The following is a 1212-nucleotide window of genomic DNA, read 5'->3' as shown; positions in this document are numbered from 1 at the left end:
TATATATATATATATATGTGTGTGTGTGTGTGTGTGTGTGTGTGTGTGAGTGTGTATAAAAGAACAAATGATAAGACTACACTGTTTTGTCAGGTCACCTAAAAATGTGCCTCATGTGACAAAATCTAACTGGATTTATCCAAGTCAAAAACATTATATTAATATGACTGAATTAACCAATGTCGACAAAAGTCATATCTAAGGGTGAGATTTGATGGAAATAACAATTGTACAATGTTCAGTTGTGTGACTGAGAGAAAGACATATGACATGTTAAATGAGGATGTGACTGACCTGAACCCATGTGTTTGTGAGGTTTGGTGATCAGTTTTATATGTGAACTAGCATGTGTGCGTGTGCTGACTCCCTCAATCTACCTTTGAGCTCTGCGGTGAGGGGTTGAGGTTCAGCTCCAGACACGGGCCCCCTCGCGCTCGGCCCTATAAAAGAGCCGTCTCTGGCCCTGTCCTTCAGTCTCTTCCCAGACCAGCTACAGTAACAGGTAAGCAGCCCAGCCTCGGACGGTATAGCGTCGCTCGGGATAGAGTTTCATCTGGAAACAACTGGAGAGTTATGGACCGCTAGCAGAAAAATGAATTTTTATCAAATTACACATGTAACAGCGATCTGTGTTCAATGTTTTGGTAGTTCATCTTTATTGTTAAACGTACCAAAAGTAATAATTTTGTTTAGTAATGATGAGCCCTTGCTGATGAAATCAGTCATTGTAGATATGTAAGCCCTCGATGGCTCCGGCCAGCTTTCTGCTCCTCAGCTATCTGACAGAGCATCAGCTTAGACCGAAGTTCTCCAGGTCCACACCAGTGTGTCCAAGCTAATCCAGGGATTTGAGATTATGCAGTGGCTGAGAGCTAATCTGCTTCTGAAGCCTTTGTAACTCTGTCTAATCTGGGATGAGTTAGAGTCTAGTCTAATAGGCTGACGCGCTGTAGGGTAAACTATCCCGAGTACTAGCTGCGTGTCCACTTTCCCTTTGAGTAGAAATCTAAAACCTGTGTATTTATTGTGATTAACAACGTCTGATGTGTTTGTTTGTTCTTTTTGACCCAGATCATGATGAGGTTCATAGTCCTCGCCCTCGCTGTTTTGCTGGCAGGTACATAAAGCCCTTTACTCCTCTCCACACCGTCAAAAAATCCATTTCTGAATCAGCATTTTTGTCTTGTTTTCCAGTTTAAAATGTAAACCCAG

At 42.2% G+C, this 1212-nt stretch overlaps 1 long non-coding RNA gene across 1 annotated transcript in view; it reads left to right on the top strand.

Moving 5' to 3' along the window:
* LOC107575115 (uncharacterized) overlaps positions 1 to 1206 on the top strand; it is a 6194-nt gene extending 4988 nt beyond the window's left edge. The window contains exons 2-3 of the long non-coding RNA XR_001607808.1: positions 475 to 502; positions 1072 to 1206. This is a non-coding gene — a long non-coding RNA (uncharacterized lncRNA). The remainder of the gene's footprint in view (positions 1 to 474; positions 503 to 1071) is intronic.
* Positions 1207 to 1212: the final 6 nt, after the last annotated feature.

This window comes from Sinocyclocheilus grahami, unplaced genomic scaffold (assembly GCF_001515645.1).
Source record: "Sinocyclocheilus grahami isolate Dianchi unplaced genomic scaffold, SAMN03320097.WGS_v1.1 scaffold2473.1, whole genome shotgun sequence".
NCBI lineage: Eukaryota > Metazoa > Chordata > Actinopteri > Cypriniformes > Cyprinidae > Sinocyclocheilus > Sinocyclocheilus grahami.
This window is presented reverse-complemented; position numbering and strand designations above follow the sequence as displayed.